The sequence below is a fragment of the Grus americana genome, chromosome 1 (genome assembly GCF_028858705.1).
Source record: "Grus americana isolate bGruAme1 chromosome 1, bGruAme1.mat, whole genome shotgun sequence".
NCBI lineage: Eukaryota > Metazoa > Chordata > Aves > Gruiformes > Gruidae > Grus > Grus americana.
Window position 1 is genome coordinate 162,242,317 of NC_072852.1, and position 20,544 is coordinate 162,262,860.

General features: G+C 41.1%; 1 long non-coding RNA gene across 1 annotated transcript; it reads left to right on the forward strand.

Annotated features, from left to right (window-relative positions):
- Positions 1 to 11,662: 11,662 nt before the first annotated feature.
- On the forward strand, positions 11,663 to 19,776 carry LOC129201789 (uncharacterized). The gene is made up of 3 exons (XR_008575491.1): positions 11,663 to 12,011; positions 14,245 to 15,919; positions 18,321 to 19,776. It is a non-coding gene; the product is annotated as an uncharacterized LOC129201789 (long non-coding RNA).
- Positions 19,777 to 20,544: the final 768 nt, after the last annotated feature.

Consider the following 20,544-nt stretch of genomic DNA (forward strand, 5'->3'; position numbering starts at 1 on the left):
TTTTTGTCTTCACAATTTTCCACCTGATAATACAGCTCTGTAAAATTACAACACTTTATCAGATTGCAAAACTCTCTCCACATCTCTTTAGCCTATCTCATAAGGAGTGTGGCAAAAACACACCTCTCTGCCTCTACTGGCCTGCTGTGGTACCAGCCCTCTGGGATGCCATCACTTCGCATGGGATTTAGGCAAGAAAGGAAAAAGTGTTGTTGCCTTCCTGCACTGATTCACCTCCCCACCTCCTTCAAGAGGGTGCCTCCATCTAGCCCGCTTCCCATTCTGGTGTGGTGGGGAAGGAACCCCTCCTCTGAATTACTGCATTTGTTGGGCATCTGCCATTGCACAGCTCTAATGACTTTTGCTATGCTGCTAATCATTCTTTCCCTAAAGGCAGGAGAAACTTATCTGCTTATAAGCACACATATGTACTCGTTTTGTCTTAAATAACTGAGATACTGAACATGATATGCAAGTTCCTTTGAGCAATGCCAACCTCTCCTGCTCACATAAGCCCTTTAGTACCACCTTGTCTACTGACAAAGGCTAGGTAATTTCCCTTAAAGCTGATGCACAAAACACAGAACTATGCCTGCTCATCCAGGCCTCAGTTCCTGTGACTTGCTTATACAATCCTGAAAGCAGAATTTGGTAGAGTTTAGCTCTTTTATGTCACTGAGAAATCATCTTCAGCAGGGCCATTGACATATTTGCTTGTCATTGCTGACATTCCAAATCCATGACATGCTAGATACACCTCTTCACTGCTTTAACCAAGGTCTAATACCAGGATTTAGGTAGGTTCTTCTTGCAAAACAGCTCAATATTGCTTCTGGGAGCAGCCCAAAGTGCTCCATTTTTGCTCCAGCTGTGTTTGCCTCAGACCATTTCCTCTAGAGCAGGAAAGGACTCTTGGGGTTATATGTTCTACTTTTCCTTCTTGAACCTTAGCAGTACTGCTTACTGTGCCAGAAAGCCCAAACCTAGCGTTTCATACAACACATATGAATTAGCTTTCAGGTCTGGCCTTTTCAGGTCAGTCAGGACTGATGTGGTTTAGCCCCAGCCGGCAGCTAAGCACCACGTCATCGCTCACTCACCCCTCCCGGCAGGATGGGGAGGAGAACGGAAAAACAAAGGCAAAGCCTCGAGGGTTGGGATAAGGACAGTTTACTGGGACAGCAAGGGAGAGGGAAACAATCAACAACAGTACTGATAACAGATATTCACAATGGGTGATAACAGAGAACAATTTACCGATCCAATGACCAACCAGACGCTCAGCCCTCAGGAGCCACACCGAACCCACCCCTGCCGACTAGCCCGCTTTTATGGTGAGCATGACGTCACATGGTATGGAATAGCTCCCTGGCCAGCTTGGCTCACCTGTCCTGGCTCCTTGTGAAATTAACTCTATCCTTGCCAGAACCAGGACATTCCTTCAAAGGGAAGCCTATTGCAATGCTCAAGAAATCCTTCACCTCTTCAGTTTTCAGGTAGTAATGCATGAGACCATGCCATGATTGAGGGCAGCTGACACAGCCCAGAGCTCAAGTTTGTAAAACTGAAGAAAGCCAGTGTTGTTAGATACATATTCTGAATGTCTCAGCCCATGGAGCCAACACCATCAACTTTGCCAGGAGCAGTGAGGTGACTACATAGCTCTTTCTCACACCTCCAAATGGACCAAGTGGAGAGCATATGTGAGGAGCTACAGATCTGGCATAGCTCTTTGTTTGCTAGTGTGTTCCTAGCTTATCAGCCAGGTGTCCTACTAGCTGGACTTAGGCCCAGCAGCTACGGCTCTCTTCTTAAATCCAGCCTTGCTGCTAATTAAAAACATCCCCAGGCAGTCCATTGCCATTGACTCACACACCTGACTGAGAACTGCTAACCACGTTAATGTTTTCCAGAACTATCAGGGGCTGGTACAGTATGATCACAGCCCTCCATGGGCTGAGCCCAGCTTCACCTGTCTTGTAAAAACCAGCAGATGAAGGCAGTACTGAGAGTAGCCAGGAAACTGTTCAGTGGGACCTTGGTCCTACCCAGCTCTCTGTTCTTAGTAGGGCAAGCACTGAATAAGAGGGGAATTGCAATGCTGCATCTTGCTCATCACTCATTAACTGCCTCATATGGATTACTGGCTCTTGATACCTTAAGGCAAGAAGGAACCCTTAAAATCTTTTCATCTTTCTGTATGTCATAACATGGATTAGTTTTCAACAATATTCCCTTTTCACTGAGGCTAGTCTGACTAAAGTCTATCTTTGGAGAAGGCATTTGCTTCTGATTTAATGGATGAAGACGTAGACAGGAATGTGTTACTGAACAGTTTGCTTCTAGGGCAGATTGTTCAATATCTCATCACGCAGTGTCTCTTCTTTTGCTTTATTATACAGCCTTTTAATATTGGCTACTCTGGAAATAGACCAGGTTGGACCAGATTTTTTGAGGTTGCTTCCAACCTGAGGTGTTCTATGAAATATTATACTGGACTCAGTGTATAATTGACTCTCAATTATGGTTTTCATATACTAAACACATTAAGCTCTTTCAGTCTCTTGCATTAACTATTTTCTTGAACTTCCAGATACTTTCTAGGGCTTTTTTTTTTTTTTTGCATCTTTTCCAATTTTTCAACATTCTTGTCAAATTATGGGCAGCAAAATGGAAAGTTATAGTATGGTATTGCCTGTTCCAGTGCCAACTCTATTTTTTTATCCAGAATAATCTGAATAATTTTATTTTCCACAATATTGCATTGGAAACCCATATTCAGTTATGACTCTTGAGCACTTTCTAAAAGCATCATTTTCCAGAACTGGAAACTGAGCAATCTCCATGTGCTATTTTACAAATTACTCTGTTAAAAGAAAATAATATTTGATGCCACCTATGTCAAAGAAAAGCTTGCTCATTTACAATTCTAAAAGAAAGACAGTAATACAATTTTTAAAAATACAAAAAAAGTCTTGGTAAAAGTAATAGTCCTTGGAAATTAAGAAACAAGGTCATCTTAGAGAAATACCTCTTGCACATGAACAGCTGCTTTGGCAGAGTAAAACCAGTCCAGCTGGAAAACAAGTAGTTCAATGATCTTTCAACATTAAAATATATTCCTCCTAAAGATTTTAAACCCTGGAATCATGCCAGAGGTACCTTTTTAGATTTACTGACCATCCTTTCCCATTCTGTGCTCTGTTTAATTCCACGTAAGCAGCCAAATGTGTTGCATGGTGCTTGGAAAGCAAATCATTGTCATGGTCTCACAATTTATAATGGGAAATACATGACTTACTTACTTACCTACTTCAATTTTGTGGTGCTATCTACTTTGGCACCAGAGCAAAATAAGTGCTTTCTTGTAAACAGTGGTTTTTACGCCTCTGTATCTGTACTTGATCATGTCCCAGCAATGTTTGCATATTTGCCTGAGAAGTTCTCAGACAGACTGAAAAGCCAAACTCCACAATACTTCAGGACAAGAATTAATGCAATTAATCCTGCAGTTTCACAACAGTAGTGGTCATGTCTGAGGAAAAACTTCGCCATTTCTTATAGCAGTGTGGGGTCTGCAGGCTCAGAGACTAAATTAATTTAATTAGCAGGATGATGATATTTATATGTGATTATACATTGTGCTAATGTTTGTAGTTTATTGGTTTTATGTCATTGGGCTTGGGAAAGATGGGGGTAGGAACGGGGAATAATATCACTGGGATGTTTTTGCTGAAATAGTTGAGAACTATGAATGTCATTCAGAGGTTGGGCTTTGGCAGGATGAACACATTGTACTCCTATGTGGAGCTGGCTTCTCAGGGGTCCAGGAGCAGAGTGGAAGTGAGAAGAGCTGTGTCTTCTCCCATCTGGTCCTTGGCCCTGGGCTGAGGCAATTCTCCTTTTCTTCTTCCTGTCCCGACCTCCTTCCTCCTGAAAGACAAGCTGATGGCAGGGCCAGAAACAGAGCAAGAGGAGAGGAAAGGGAAGAGTAAAATAGGGGGAGGGGAGAATAGGATAAGGGATGGGAGGACTCTGCAATCAGTCACGTTCACTGGCTAGTGTTGATCCACTCCTGAATGTGGATGTGCATTGGTATGCTCAGTGGGAAAATATCCAGGGCTGAAGCCCAAGCTTAACACATAGTGGGAATAATGGCTTCTCTGTTATGTTCCAAAAGCCTATTGCCTCCATTTATTCTTCCTGGACATCCTGAAGCAAACCTAGATCCTCACCCCAGGTGACTGAGCTGATCATCACTACAGTTTTGAGTCTGATAGAGCAGCATCATGGGGAAGAGCTTTGAAAACATTCATAGTGTCTGAGTCAACATCACCTCCTTGTCTCAATCATCTTTCATCTTGCATACACATATTATCTTTTTTCTTTCTTTAATATTGAGTTCTTTACTCACGGCCAAGAGATAATTCAATCTGAAAGCTTTTTCATTTTTGAGGAAGGACTCTAAAAGAGTCTCTAAAAGAGACTGCGTACGCATATAAGGCAAAATAAGACTGTTGACATGACTTTAGTGAGCATAGAACAAAAAATATGTTTTAATTTTGGCTGGCAACTGCAGTCTTTCTGAAAGTTCTGTATCTCCTTGGCACTACCAAGCTTCTTAGCTATTGTTTGCTTTTTTTGAATTGGCCAAATTCCAAAAAGCAAATGGTTCTGAGAGATTTGGAAGGGACTAAATGGAAACACCTTCTGCAGCAGGTATTTTACAGCTTTCCGAGTGATGCCATGCCAAAGCCTCTATCATATTACACATGCATTCCAAATGTTTCAGTGTTTCTCCGTGTGCCTTTCAACAGATTTGCAGTGGGCTCAATGGTTTAGACAACTGTTATCAGATGTCAGTGCAATCTCTTGTTTCCTATCAATAGCACGTACAGTTCAGCAGTGGTGAAAAACAGGCTCTTTGCAAAAAAAACCTGTTTGATTTACCAGTCTCTCCCGGTATTCATTACGGTTCCAATGCAATACAATTCATCATGCTAATTCTTACAAGAAAATGCACTTCTTGATAGGTATATACCCATTGTCTGACTCCTGGTTGATGATTTATCATCTTCTTAAATCACTGGTCTATTTGGGATTTGATGGAAGCAAGAGTTGTATGTTTACTGAGAAGGGCGATGGTGAGAGAAGAGTAACTACTGAATTGCTGCCTCCTCAGCTCTGGAAACGTACAAAATCTCTTTCAGAGAAGAGAGGCAAAACACATTTTAAAGTGCAGAATTCTTTGCCTACCCACCATGCTCAGCTGCATCACACACACATTTCACAGATCTCCATCCAAAGTCCAGCTCCAAGAGCAAAGCCTCATTCAGCCATAGCTCCACCAAGGTCAGTGGAACTGCCCTTGGTGTTAATACCTTCCACAAAGCTGATGTTACTCATCTGTTCTATTTTCCTTTCATATTTTCTAACTGCTTCAGGTGGCTGAATACTAACACTGCTTCTTGAGCATAGGTAGACAGATAATGTTTTGAAAGTTGTGCTTACAAAATATATCTTTTATCTTCTTTAAATGAAAGCATGGAATTTTCATCTTTGCCATTGAGTACTTCCCTCTGATAAAACTGAAATGAGGATGTGACTACATATACAAACAGTGAAAAGGAAACTAAGAGTGAAATACTCATTTGGGGTGATATATACCACTCTAGAGAAAGAGAAAATGGAGGCAGTGGTCTTGCATGCCACTAATGTAATTAGATTGCAAAAAATAAGGAAGGAAAATGTGGCTAGACAAAAAACCATCTAGGTCAAAGTGACTTAAAAGAGGGCCTGCCTGGGTAGTGGTGGTAAAGAGCACCTAACTCAGTTTTGCAGAGGAACACAAACCTTGGTGATTGTATCTATGAGGTAAATAGCTCTGATAACTTGGAATCACTGTGACAGAATTTAACTTTTTGGAATCCAAAGAGGACAGGATGCTTTGGCAACAAATTCCTTTGGGCCTTCTGTCTGCTCTTGATTAGCCTCTTCCGCTCGCTATTTCTGTCCTTTGTTGATCCTGTTGTGCCAGCTCTCCCTGTTTCTTGGCCAGTCCTTTACTATGTGTCCATTCTGTCATGTAAAACCTTGGCAAACATAGACAGATATAATCTCACAATGTTAGCTCCCTGAGGTGCTTTACTCCTCCTTGTGCTCACAAACTTTCTAGGTATATATTGAAAATATTTCCTTAGTAGCAATAGAGCATATCATTTCTGACTGTGAGAGATGACAGGTTCTTCTCCAAATAGTAATTTAAACATCAGGAACTGATGTAATTTTAAACTTGTTTTTGAAATGTGTGCTTTATGGAAGATCTGGTTCTGGGTTAAAACTTTAATTGAAGTGGTCACAAGATGAACCAATTCAAGATAAAGGGAGAAATTGAGGAAGTTTTGCAGCTGTGCTCCCTGATTTTGAAAGGAGAAGTGGTGATGAATTCATAGGACTTATCAGTAAAATCAGCTGCCTTAAGTTTAGGGACTTGAATCTAGAGGAAGTCTGTAACTTGCAGCTATACAAAAGAGAAAAACAGCTTCAAACCTACTTGATGAATAGGAAAAAGTGAGTAACAGACACCATTTTTGCCTGCTAAACTACTTATCTGTAGTTCAGGATGCAATGGGATAACATTAGGAATGCCAAAAGTCAAACCGACCGAAAGTAAATGACAAAAGGTCTTGATATGCACAAAGTAAGAGAGAACAAAGACAGAAAATGTGGATCAGCTGTGTGGAAAGAAGGAGGTAAATATCAATGCAATGCTGGTATGAACCCAAAATGAAGGGCTGGATCTCACAGGGGACGTGGGTTGTGCTATAGCCATCACCCAGTTGGGAGTGCCTGTGCAGGTGCCGGAGTTTGTTATGCATTGACAGAGGAGAGGTTAGCACTACGAATGGGATGCATAGCACCAGAAGGCTGTAGGGTTAAGGCATATGTGACACTTATTAGAGAGTACCAAAGGGTGGTCTAAAATGCTGTCTGTCTCCTGGATTTAAGCATCCTATTCAGGGCTACAGTAAGTGCCCCGAGTGAGGCCTGGATCAGTTCTGTGCTTAGTACGTACATTATACATTGCAGTGCAGATGACTGGCTCATGGCTTCCTTAGAATAAGACGGGGAAGAGGAATAAATGGAAAAAGGCAATAATCTCTTCTGAATAATAACATATTAATTAAGGCCATCAGCAAAGAAGTGGAAGTCCCTTCCTTGACTTGTGTAAATCCAAACCCTCAGCTCCTAGGTAAATCCTGCAGACTATGTGACCAGTGAATTATGGAGCAAGTGGGATGGAGACACACTTAAGCTCCTGCCCTAGGCAGCCACTCAGCTACCATTGCAAGATTCGTGATTTCAGAAAAGATATCAGACATCAGACCTGACCCTGGGGCCCAGCAAGTAAGGGACTTGGTCAGATAAGAAGATACCTAACATCTAGTCTCATCTTTCAGTTCTTGTATATTTGATATTATCCAGTGTAACAGGATAAAAAGGTGAAATAATTTTGGTACAAGGGACCATCTAAACACAGGCTGACATAGACAGTTTAGGCTTCTGTTATCTTTATCCCTCAAAATCAGTAAAGCAGAAAAGCTTCCATCTGGTTTATTCTCCACTCCTAATTGCTATCGGCACTTACTGGGACACAAACTCCTTCTGCAGCGTGCAAAACTTTTTGGGATTCTTCAGTGTGATATTAAGGCAAAAATGACACAACATCTTTATAATTTCCACATGAGTGGGGAAATCAATACCTCCTGCCATACAGTGCAGAAGCAATCTGTGCAAGATTCACTTTCTGGATGCAGATTTGGGCTCTTTCTCTTGTGGCAATGCTTCAGCGCCTCTGTATCCTTCAGCTTCCAAAAGGTGCCTGCAGTGTGACCATGCTGCTGGAACCGCTTCTTTCTACCAAGGTCTTGAGGGAGTCATTGTCACTAGGCCAGTTTTACAAATTAAAAATTCCTGCATCTCTAATGACTGGATCATCTGCAAAATCTTTTAATCTAATTTCCAAATGTTTCAAAATAACAGAAGTCCTATTCTTTTCTGCAAAAAGGAACAGCAGGTCTACCACTTCCCCTGTTTCTTGAATAGTTTGAATAGGAGCAGAGCTTTTACCTTCCTCAGGAGACAGTCTTAAATCTTTTGATTGCTGCAGGATTCAGATGGAGCGAAACCAACACATTTGCTAAGATGTTTGACCTGAGCTGTATTTGGAAACTCATGCTTGGGGTTCACGTAGATGATGTCTACTTTAAAATCTATCATCTCTTGCTTTCCATGCAGTTTCAAATGGATGGAGTGTTTTAAATTGATCAGCAGTAGTACTACTCTCTATTTAAAATGCATACAAAACAAAGCTTTTAAAAAGCCTGTTTTTTCTTTAAAACTCTGTTATGGTGACTTTGTTGAAAAATCTCTAATGGACTCAATTCAGGCATGTTACAAATGTGCCACAGATTGGGCCTGTGGAGGATAACATAATAGTACTTAAGAAGTTTATTGCATCTCACAAAGCATCCTGTAATCACTCATGCGGATATGTACTAACATCCTAATCCTGCAAGAGCAAATTGATATTTTTTTGCAATTACTTTGCAGTGAAATCAAGTGGATTGCCTTAATGTGCAAGTATCATCGATCATCATTGTTCATGTTTGCAAAGCCCACAAACTTAGTCATGCAGATCATCTACATCAATATAAGGCCCAGGCACCTACATACCCTGCCAGTCTGAAATCCAGGGGCCGCTATCCTCTTACAGCGCTCCTGGGAATACCTTCAAGGCCAATGCCCTGTACAATCAAATGCAACAGGAAGACTTAAGCTTATTATGAATATATTAATGTCACAAGCAATAGCAGATAAAACAGAAACCAAAATTATCCAGTTCGTGAAGCAGAGCTGAGTGATGACCTCACGTCGCCCAACAGCTAGCTGGTGTGTGTTAACTGCTGCCATTAGGCTGATGTCACTTTTAATGCAACAACTACTTTACATTCTTGGGTCTTGTGCTTGCTTGGACTTGGTCCTTCTTCCCTTATGTCTTCAGTTAGCAGCAAGTGGCTTGGCATGGGCACCACAGTAGGCACCAGAACTGTCCAAAACTGGTACACAGAAACACATAGGAGAGAAAAGTCAAACATTCCCCAGATTTCACAGCCTTTGCTGTCCCTTCCCATCACCTCTAATCAACCTGCACCTCAAAAGCCTCAAAGCTTGACTCTGCCCTCATCTTCTCCAAAAACTGAAGTACTACCACTACAGTACTACACTTCTGAGAGTCAAGATAGCATAAGATGACCCACTCACTAGCTGTCTTACCCTACCTAGTTTCTGGCTGGACTGGACGCACAAGAAGAAAACACCATTCACTGTAGTCTGTGTCACCTAGATAGATAGCCTAAAATTGCATCCCCAGCACTGCTTAGTTTACTAGTACAGAAGTGGTGTTGCTCTGTTAAAGGCATGCCCAGCAGAATGGCACTAGCAAACAAGGCTTTCAGTGTCGGCTGGGTGTCCTGCCACTCCTCTGCAGAGATGCAGCCGCCCCGGCAGTCTAGCCCACTTGCTCTGGGGGAGGGAAAAATACTTTCCAGGACACTTAGAAACACACGCAGCATGCCAGAGCTGGCGATGTGGAAAGGCACCATCTCTGACAGAAAAAAAACTTTGCTCTCCCATGTGTGAGAAAAAAATCTTCATGGGTTTATCCTGGAAGAATACCAAAGCCTGGTTTTGGCAAGGGGCTGTGCCTGCAACAGACTGCAAGCTCCTTCTGCGATGAGGGTGAAAAATAGCAACAGGCCTCAAGGTGCTGCAGGGAGCTTAGATATCTTGTTTTATCCTTGGGGTTTTCTCATTAGATAGTTGTGTGTTGTTCTAACCACATTAGCTGGCTGAGTTGCCTGGGCCGAGTTGGCTAAAAACTATAGGCAAAAAGCACATTGAATTCAGGAGTCTTCTGTGAAAGGTATAGCCAGGAAAGTTTTGTCTGATGTTGTGGGGTCTTTCAGACCTCTGGCAGTCATGGCCCACTATCCAATGCCAATTTTCTGCATTTTCTATGGTGGTCTGAGAGTGACAGCCCCCATGTTACAGTCCATGGGAGGCCCACAGGGAGTACAGGATTGCTGTTCTTTGGGTGCCAGCTGTAAGGGTCTACATTTGCCCAAGGCCTTTGTGAGAAGAATGAAAATTATCTATCCTGGATATCAGCAACGGTAACTGGCTTTTGTTCGGTTGCAAACATGTCTTGTTGCAGATGGGCCTTACTGCTTCACCTATGTCCCCCAAAAGAATGCACCCTCTGCCCTCCTGTAGTCAGAGCTCTTCTGAATCTGGAGCACCCAAGAAGAGGGGGGCATCCAGGCATCCTGCCAAAAGCCAGGGATGGAGGGAAGCACATGGGTTGCTGTGGGATAGGGTGGGGAGGCAGAAAGGTCCTGCCCCACGCCAACATTTGGGTAGGTTGGGCCTGTGGGAATGGGTTCAGGTCCATGACTCCAGCATGGCTGCCAGGTATACCCCAGGAAAACCCTTGGACAATATGGAAAGCTGTTAGCATGGAGGGCTGGTTCTTGATTTTTACCTCCCATTTTGCTATTAGACCCTGATGGATAAAGGCACGAGGCAGCTGTGTGCCATGGTCAGTGGGTGTATATGGAGCACAAGGGTAGCGTGTGGCACAGGCGCCGTGTGGGAGAGGTGGAGAGCATGGTATAGGTATGATGCTCCACCTTTGGGCCCCGTCACAGTGAGAGCTCTGCAGCATACACAGTGCTCTCTGAGGGAAAACTGCCTAATTGAGTAGCACTTCCTTTTTTTAAAGTGGTTGTTGGAGACGTTATTGGTGCTGTGCATCTTTCATACTATGGTTAAAGCACTTGTGCATGAAACGTGCATTTAAGGTTCAAGATGGCATAGCTAGGGAGAAACTGTTCTTTTAAAGCACATCCCCACAGATGTTGTGGTACCAATTAAAATCAGGCAGTTGATAATAAAGTGCTACATGAGGGCATAGCAGGGATAAGTGGCTTCTTATTTCCTTGTAATTTTCAAAAAAATACATTCACATTTAAATATTTAAGATTTTTTTTTTGTCTGTTGTGATCTTTCATATGCCAGATTTGTTTCTGGGCAGGAGGGGAGACCAACTGGATGGAGACAGTTGTGTGTAGCTGTTTAGGGAAGTGGCTGTATCTATATGTCTGTTTAAAAATACATGCTGTGCATTCTTTCAATCTTGATTGCATCCTCTGACTAACACAGAAATGCATCTATGTAATAATAAAAACCTGCTTATAATAAAAATGAAAAGGTTAATTATTCCAGTGCCTGTGCAGATGTTATTGATAATGCCTTTTATGTGAAAGAACATGAACAAAGCAGACCTCTGACTTTCAAAGAGACAAAAGAAAGGAAAAAACCCAATACTGTGCCAAATTTTAAAAAGAGAAACCCTTAAGGGAAAGAAAAATAGAAAGTTTGAGAATGCAGACTAAAAAAGCAGTATTAAAAACTATGAAAAAAAAAATTTTGTCACTAGTACATTCATTAGAAAAATTATATTCTGAGTACCCTTTGTAAAATATCAAAGCTTTATATCCCAGCAACAAATATGAAACATAACGAAACCAGGAGGGTTGAATTACATTATATATTGCTTCACTTAAGTCTTCGGTTACTTGTGTCCTCAGCCTATAAATGCACCGATTCTAGAAGATAACAATGCTCTTTTATAGGATCAGAAGAGTAGAAACCGTTAAACCAGATACTGCCTAAATCCAGTAATAAATATAATATCCTTGGTTTGAAAAGCCATCCTCCTGTTCAACATTTTACCTTCTCTTTTCTCCATGGTTGCTCAGAGTCCATCTCTTTTCCTTGTGGTCCCACTTAGGGCAGCAGTTCACAGAAGGTTTCGTGCAAGAAGAGGCGTGAGCCTGGAAAGACCCTGGAGCTGAGGGCCAGGACCGCTGTGGTATAGACACAGCAGGGTAAGTCACTGATATCTGCCACGTGCCATCCAATCTTAATTCAGAAAAAAAACATGTGCCCCACATATCACAAGTTTTAGAAATGCTGGTTTGGAGTCAATTTAAAAAGAACACATGAAGCCATAGCTCTAGAGGAGCCGAGAAACGATGCCTGCTAGTCACAGAAAGGGGATGTTGATAAAAAGCCAACTAGTGATAAATTTAAATGTGGCCCTAGAGAAATGAAATGCAGTGAGAGAGATTGCTTCAGGTTTAATAAAATCTAAATTAAAAGTTTTGGGTCTAATAAATTCTAAACTTAATTTTTTAGTGGGGATAGGTAGAGGAATACTGTCTCTATTGCTGAGTTAGCATGAAAAGAAAGGGAGGAGGATGTGCAGGGATTAAGATATGCCAAATAATAATAATAAAAAAAAAAATCGGAAGGTTCCTTGGGTCATAGTTTTCTTGAAATACATTGCAAAATATTCAGTAGTCTTTTATGGCAAAAACATAATTCTGGCAAGACAATTTGTTCTGGACTCACTGAATTGTGTAAAAAAAGATCCAAACTGAGAATAACAGCAAAAGAAAAGAAAAAATATTATTTTTATGTTAAATAATTTGTTTTGATTCTTCTATTCGAAATTACTTGTTCAGTTTGGAATTTCTTTTAAAATTAAAAATGCAAAGTGCTCAGATTCACAAGCTGAATAAAAAGCTTTCTTCAGCCTGAAATTAACCTCTTCTGTGAAATTACCGTCAAATAATAAAAAAAAGTATCAATCACATAGGTTCATCTGTCCATCTAACCACCGAAAGAGCATCCTTTTTCACTTTGCTTACTGCTTTGACTCTCTGTCTTCTGTCATTTATTACTATTTAATTGTGCTACCATTCATCCAAACCAAGGCTGAACTGTGCTAGTTGCTGCATGATTAGGTAGCAAAACCTTTAAATTAACTGTTTCACTAAAGAAACCTTTTAGATTAGAGACATAAATAAAAAGGGTTTAATCGAATATTTATCACAGTGCAGTCAACCAGAAAAAAATGGTTGCCATGGCAGCTAAAATTTCCCTATATGAGCGCTGGGAGCTGTGGTAGTTCCCGGTCAAGCCACACACTTGGGAGCCCCTGCTACTACAGATTTCTTCTTTGGCCATAGGAATGTAGCGTAGGTCTCTCTCTGCTTTCTTCTCTACTTGTTCAGCTGCCACCAAATTTAGGTGTGGGGTTTGTTAAGTTGCAATCCGCTAAAGAACACGTACTTTTCTGCCCTCTGTATTGGTCCCTTGTTGTCATTCGTACAAATTATGTCCACCTTAAATATGCTTTGCAAATGATGCTTTTAGCATCATGTCCCATTAGGCAGATAAGGATGTGCCTAGCCTAAGCATTTTGCTTTATGACCTGTAATAGTTCTCAGCTTGAAGTAAAACTCTAAACTTTTTTACTGGCTACTGTCAGGCAGCATCAGCAGAAACTGAAATGCAGGCTTATATCAGTTAGGCATGTATGGAATTAGGACATATTATATCACCATTGCATTGATGTGTGATTTTTTTCCTTGTGGCAAAGACAACGAGAACTATATTTCCATGTTTCTTTTGTAATGTTGGCATACCTTTAGAGAAAAGTACGTTATTTGATAGGTCACCTAATTCACATAGAAGTGACAATATGTGGCGCTTTGTATCTGATCTGGACTCCCAACAGCTTAAATCTTTCTGAATAACTAAGAGCTGCAGGAATGCTCAGTGATGTATTTCAGATTTGGACTCACCTGAGAGGTGGGAGTACAAAGAATAGGAACAGGCTTTGGAGCCTAACGGAAGCTCAGTAGGATGCTAGCTTTATTTTCATTTCCAAAATTCCTATTTACTCCTATTTACCTATTTGGGTCCTCTCACTCTAATTTATGTGCAAATATGTCCAACAAAGCAGCTGGGTGTAGTGATTCACTCCTGCTGAGTAGAAACTCTGCAGGAGGAAGTGGACGGCAGTTACCCAGTTCACCTACTCACAAATGTTCCAATGCAGAAATTACTAATGCCATGGTTGTCTTATTCTGGGTGGGCCTTCTTCCTTCAAAGAATGACCTTCCTATAAGGAAATATCATTCTTACAAGGTTACTGAAGGAAAATCTCTTTAAAAATTTGGCAGGTCAAATGACTCATTCAAAGGGTCATTATTTAATGTGTAGAACAAAAGCTGGCAAGATTATTCTTATTCTTTTCCTGTAATAATGTAGCTCCTGGGAATCCCACTCCCGAAGTAGAAGCTCTGTGCCGGTGCTGGACAATTAAAGAATGAAAAAGATAGTCAACCCCCAAAGGAGCTCAGCATCACAGTATGAAGACAGTGATTTATCTAATCTTCTTGAAAACTCTGCATTATAAAGGTCACCTGGTAGGAAAATGACTGTTAGAGTTCACCAAGGTTTTTTACTCTCCATTTTCCCGTGTTCATCGGAAGAGCTGGGAAAGAAGAGCCATCAGCACAGGTGCCATGTTGGAAGGGGAATGCCATAAGATCCCATCTACATTGTTAGCAGCATGGCAGGTTTGTGTAAAATGAATTCAGTCAGCAGCTCCTGTTGGGAAAGGATAATCCTGGTGCTTCCCGCACTTAAGAGGCGGGTAGATTTTGTGTTTCCTTTTAGTTGCTCCAGAGAGAGGGGTGGTACTTTTATGCAACCCCCTGATGGCTGGTCATCTCCTTTGAAACTGATCTTCTTCAGAAAGGAGCACACATGGTGGCACTGACTTTCTGTGTCTAGAAGGATGATGGTGTAACTGTTTGCTGCTGTGGGGTGTGTTTTGAAGGGTATGAAATACATTTAGTTACAGAAACAGAACTACAGCTATGACTACTGATATAGCCTAAAGCTATCCCATGCACAGAGATATGACCCTATAAATATACACACAAATTTATCCCACCTATTCCTGCCTGCCCCTGGTCACAACTGAGGGGGTGTGTAAAAGAGTTTCCTCTCTGTCAGTTTGCTCTTGAATTTCAGTTATTGTCAGGACCTGCTGCATACACTTGGCTTGTTGGACAAGGAAGTTATTCCACACTTCACCATCTGCTGGTCATCTTAGTACTTGACACAACCATGCTCCTCTCCTGTCCCCCTTTTGTGGTTATGCTCACTGCTCTTTTATTTTTATCATGCTCCGTCTTCTATCCTTCTACCTTATTTTCCTTGCTTCTCTCTCTGGCACCAGTTTCTCCCCAAGCCTTGGAGAATACTTGTCCCCAGCCCTTTTTCTGTTCTTATTCTCTGTGGTTCACCTAGAAGTCCTTACTGCCACAGCTGTTGTTCTTATGCTGACATTTCTAACTTCATGCTTATTTCTCCTCCTTGTGATGTGCCTGGAAATACCACTCCTCTTCTGAAAACACCCACAGCCTTTTTATATCTTTCTGGCCCAGGGTATAAAGGTTGAAAGCCAATCAGAATGAATATGCAGGCAGAAGATTTGATCAGAGAAATAAGAATTGTTTGGCAAGGAAGAGGGCACTAAGAAAGAAAAAAATTAAAATGTAATGAATGCAAACATGGCCACAGGATTCCCAAGAATGCTCTGCAGCTTAAGAGCAAGAGCAGAAGGTGCATATGCATGCGTTTATATCTGGCCAGTTCAAGTCATGGCGTGGGAGCGCTCCCACATCTCTCACCAATACTAACCTTTTGCATATTAGCAAACACGAGTACCTCTTTCTCTTATCTCCCATAGAATAGGAGACTGTGGCTTAGTTTAGTGTGATGCATATGAAGTCATGGCACTCTTCTCTCTTTTTTTACATTTACCCACCTGCCTGTTCCGTCCAGACCACACCCACTCCGTGCACTCGGACATGAAGCCCTCAGCCCATAGGAAATACCCTGAACTGCAGAATACGAGGTGCACATCCCCAAGGTAACACAGAGTACTATAAATACCTGTCTGTGGTCTGTTCTCCACTTTGCATTCCATAGACTATTGTTAAATGCAAGCTCTCAGTTCTTGCTAGCCAAGTGCACTGTTGCTTGTTCTCAGAGATGTAAACAAATGCCTAAACGGCAAAGGTAAACATATTCCCACCACGGAAGAAGTAGAACATCCCTCTGTAAGAACAACCCTCCCTGTGTAGGAGACAAAATTTTTCACCCTGTTTTGTCTGAGACTGAGAAACAAATAATCGTGGCATGGGAGCACTAAGACTTCACTGCCTTCTGCTCTAACAGCAATATGTATTGCTTCAACCTTTTTTTCTCTAACCTAAACACAGCTGTGGGCATATTAGCCCAAAGTCGCACTAAATCAAAACAGATTGAGAGCGAGAATAAACAACACTTGACATGTGTTAGTCATGGTACTTAACGTGTTGCCAGAAGATACCCAGATGCAACAGTGATTAAGATGTTGTAAGAATCTACGCACAGGAAAACATTGGGTATGTATATATCCTCGGTGCCCATGAGTCAATATGTAGAGACTTTTGTAGTATTTGGGCTTAAATTTACAATTTTAAAGTAAAACAAATAAATAAAGAATTTAGCACAAATATAGTACAATAATTACAAGTCTTATAACGTAAATTCTGACTCACGAAATGCATGCGATTCAGAAAAAGCTTCCTGTATTCTTGGTATACAGTCCATCCTTGCTTGCAATACCCATGAATGGCGTCAGGCTGGCAAGAAAGAATTGAAGAAGAGCCTTTCCCAGTGGTGTGTTGTTAGGTGAGGAGGATACGTGGGCCAAGTCTATGTGGACAAAAAAATTGCCTTTTGGGGGCTCTGCATTGGCAGGTAACTGGTAGTCTGCTGACAGCTGTGCCCAGAAGTGTCAGAGGAACTCCTGTTTCTTCTCAAACTGTGGGTGCCCCAGAAAGGGTGCAAATTCTGTGTGATGCAGCCAAAAAGTCAGACCTACACATACTAGACCCTGGTGACGCAGCTGAGAGCTAAGGAAGGCCAAGCAATAACAGTGCTGACAGACTGCTTTGGCCAAGGCTGAGAGTAACTATGTTTGCAGTCATTTAACATTGTTTGTGTTCTGATTTGACTGTCTATACTTGATGTTAAGTGCCTTGTATCCAGGTCAGATGTGACATATTTTGAAGATGGCTCTGCTGGCCTTAGCTTGTTTCTGTTAGGACAGAATTGTCTTTTCCTCTTTCCATCTGTCACTAGCTTTCCAGTAAAGTATTGACAACCAAGTAAACCATCGTCTCCTGTCTCAGCAGAAGAATGAATAATTGTAAAACACTGTGCTTTTTTTTTTTTTTTTATTTGCCTGCCCTTAGCATCTTGCTAGAATGGCTGGTCATCTTCTGTGCCTGTACCTAAAGCTAATGGTATATGCACACACAGTTGTATTTCACTTTGCATTGTAAGGTTTATTAAAGGTAGAAATGAAATTCTCAGTGTGCAGTGTGAATGTGTTCCATTTGCTATTGAAACTTATGTGTTTAATTTTGTGACTTCTAAATATTACTGAACTTAGTAATATTCTAGGGTTTTTTCCATCTTCATCCCGGATGCTGGATGAAATTAGGCTTTTGCTTAGTCTGTTGATGGCAGCAAATACTATCAAGGCATCTCAGAAAAAGTGAAAAAACAGATATCATATTTTTAGGTTCATTGTTATTTAAAGAAAGTGTATAAACTGAAGACCTCTGGTGACACCACCTGCAGTTTCTATTTTGAGGTTGAAAGTAGTGTCTTGTAACAAAAGAAATTATTTTAATTATATCCAACATCCCATCATAGTTGGTAATCCCCAGTAGAGCAAAAGCCACACTGTGCCACTCAATTTAAAAAAGCTTTTCTGTGGCTTTATGTTACAGAAGGAAAATCTCAGATCTATGTAGCAATGTATGAATTTGTCTGTGTTGTCTTCTGTCCACTTGCTATTGCCAAAAATAACTTTCTTAAACTTACATCTGGCAATGCCAAATGAAATGTGATCGGGATCCAGATGATCCTGATGGTGAAGTTTCATTCTGAGAAGTGACTTATGTGCCTTTTCTTCTGGACCTTGTTGATTATGTGTGTTATTACGAGAGGGAAAGGAATTCTTCTGGGAAGAAGGGCGGTTTTGTTTGACCATCTGTACAATGTCTATTCTTCTGATTTTAGCATGAAAGCAGAGTGGCTTCAAGAACAACCAGAAACATCTGGGCCATAATGATGGACCTGCTGATAGATTTGCTGTGTGGCTTGTAAATGCCTGAGTGCTCACCATCTGCTTTTTCCTTCCTTCTTTACTCAGGCAAGGGAGAACTTCCATGCTTCCACTTTTGATCTCTGTCCTCTCCCTCTTGCCTATTTAGGTTGACACCAAATGAAAGAGATCACTCAATGGAAACCGTGTTCGTGTAAATAAATGTGGAAAATGCAAGGGAATGCTGTAATCAAGAAAGCTTTGATAGAAGCACGGGTTTTACCAACTTGAGTGGAAGAATGTTGCTTGCTGCTAGCTTATTACATATCTCATCAGTCACTTTTGAAAAACAGAGCTTTTGTACCAAAGGCACTTGAATTTTGCTTTTCTCAGTGTTGTATACCCTAAACGTTGCTTTAAAAAAATCAAGACAAAACTCTTAGGCATAAGATCCTCATCCGTACAGCAAGAGGACAGTATCGCTGGAATCAGACCTACATGAACCGAAGTGGGACCTACCATTCACCTCCAGGCTCTGAGAAGAGGTTTCAAAAAAATAATTTTCCCCTTTGTTGTGTGGAAGTCATGGCAACACCCTGGGAATCTTGCCTAGTCAAATGAGTCCATGGACATTGGCATTCACAGAAAACATGGGTGTCAGGAGGTCAGCTAATCCACTTCCTACCCTTAGACTAGGTTGCCTATGTTGATCAGACATCATGACAGAGAATATTCTGTTTTTTAAATGTCAGGGATGCGAAGTCTTTATTTCCCCAGGCCATCAGTCACAGTCTGCACAATACTCACAGAAGTTTGTTTTCTGTTTGCTGACTCACCCTTGCCCTGAAACTAGTTCAATATAATTTTTCTGTTACTGTAATTCACCATTGCTTGGAGATTATCCTGGGCTGTGCAGGCTAGTATTAAGCTAGAAAAGCAAGAGATCAGGATAGGAAGAAGGCAAATAAAGTGCAAGATTTTCTGCAACATATTGGTTAATAGAGAATATAAAGAAAAGTTTTGCTCCTCAGAAGCTGTATTAACAGTATTAGAAATGTGGCTTAAAAAACTGAAGACTTGAAACTGTAATGAATAGAAGCAGGAAGTTTAATGTCTATTACCTGGTGAGACTAGAACAGGGAAATAAGCTCTTACCTGCTTAGGAATGGAGAAGAGAGGGCTATGTAGCTCAGGACAGCTATAATGTAAACATAAACACGAACTGGTGTTGTAACTAATAACACAGAAAGCTGCTGCTGAAGGCCTGCTGCAAATCATCCTACAGAAATATCAGTCTCTAAGTGGCTGTGCATGAAGTGCAGAGATGAAATTGCTAGGGGCAACTGAACAGGTCGTAGGTATGTCAATTTTTAAGTTTCAGTACAACCTTTTCTGATACTTTTCTAATGTGTCAAATATTTAATTTAATAGAAAGTAACTGGTTTGAATCTTATCTTAGCAGACAATCAACAGAAACTATTTGCTATGGATAGATTATTTTAACACAGTTTTGTGTAAAGCAAGTAAGTAGACAAACATCAAAAGAACTAAACTATGACAGTTTACACAATTATTGTGTGTGCATGTATGTGTGTGTGTGATATTTAGATAGAAAAATGTGAACAGAAATTAAAAGTTCTTTAGGAAGAATCATATTGCCCAAAATAACCTCAATGTGGCAGTCAATCTGGCTTAAAATCCTGATTGATTCAGTAGTGAAGATGGTTAAGGGCGAGATTCAGTTGCCTAAACATAGGTGCCTACTGTCATTTATAAGGAACCAGAGGCATCAGCATGGGACAGACGGGTATGGCATATCAATGGAGGACCTGAAACCTTCTGGAGTGGTAACTTGTGGCCAAGCAGAATACCCTACCGTGTCTAAAATGAAAGAAGGCACCTATGCTTAGCCACTTGAATTGCACCATAATTTGAGGAGAATAAGTAAGTCAATTAATATAAATTAGAAACTATGGCATGCAGAAAATTGATACAGGTAGTTAAAGATATGGGGAAAATAGAGATGCCTAGTGGGGTAGCAAGAAGAAATAGAAAGAGTACCCGAGGAAGGCTGTTGGTATTACATACTGATGACCAGATCGAAATAGCAAAATTACTTATAGCTTGGTTCTGCAGCATTGTCATTTCTGTTCTGCAGCTGAATAAGAACAGGCCAATATGTTTGTATTGCAGAAGGATGAGAAACTATTCTGCAGTGGATACGTCAGCGAGATGATGAGTCAGGCCACTGGATAGTGACAAGCTGGGCTCACAGCCAGCAGGACAGCCTGCTTTCTTGCCCGTGGCACAGCACGAAACAAGGCTGCCTGTTTGGTTATCAGGCAGGCATATGGTCTGCCTTTCTGCCTGGCTTCAGTCGAAAAATTTAAACT